This window comes from Crotalus tigris, unplaced genomic scaffold (assembly GCF_016545835.1).
Source record: "Crotalus tigris isolate CLP2741 ecotype Arizona unplaced genomic scaffold, ASM1654583v1 scf7180000017814.3102382, whole genome shotgun sequence".
Taxonomy (NCBI): domain Eukaryota; kingdom Metazoa; phylum Chordata; class Lepidosauria; order Squamata; family Viperidae; genus Crotalus; species Crotalus tigris.
In genome coordinates, this window is record NW_024096652.1 from 2,023,505 (window position 1) to 2,024,180 (window position 676).

A 676-nucleotide genomic window follows, 5' to 3' on the forward strand; every position below is an offset into this window, starting at 1 on the left:
AGTTTACTCATAGGCTAAATGAAACTTTTTAATCCCATATTTATTCTGAATATAATCTATCCATCTTCTCCAAACCGAAATATATCTTTCTTGTGAGTGATCCTTCAAGAAAGCAGAAATTTTTGCCATTTCTCTAAATTTGACACTTTAAGCGTCCAATCTTCTATAGTAGGCAAATAATCTTTCTTCCAATATTACCCTACTAATAACCTTGCAGCTGTTATAAAATTCAACATCAAAATAGTTTCTTTAGCATCACAATCTACAATAACACCCAACAAAAATAGTTGTGGTGTGAACTTTATCTTTCTTTTAAAAATCTTTTGAATGTTCCACCAAATCTTAATCCAAAAAGCTTACAAAACTCATAAATGTTCCTCTCCACGGAAATCTTTAGTAAAAGGCGAAAGATTTATACAATCTGAAGAGAAACCAAAGTATAGGGGGGTGAAATCTTTTGAACCTGTATTTCTGACATTATATTGTGATTCCATTACAATTTAAAATGACTTTTCAAGTTAAGAAGAGTAAAAAAAAAAAAGTCTATGGAGATTTTTAATCATCCAAGTCATGATTGTCCCAAAGATGTTTTTCAAAAGGCAACTGGATGTTCTTGGGTTTTTTTCCCCTTGAAAAAGTTTTGCTTCTCATCCAAGAAGCTTTTTCAATTCTGAAG

At 30.9% G+C, this 676-nt stretch overlaps 1 non-coding gene across 1 annotated transcript; it reads right to left on the reverse strand.

Moving 5' to 3' along the window:
- Positions 1 to 325: 325 nt before the first annotated feature.
- LOC120307795 lies at positions 326 to 441 on the reverse strand. Its single transcript, XR_005556649.1, has one exon. It is a non-coding gene; the product is annotated as a U5 spliceosomal RNA (small nuclear RNA).
- Between the last annotated feature and the right edge of the window lie 235 nt (positions 442 to 676).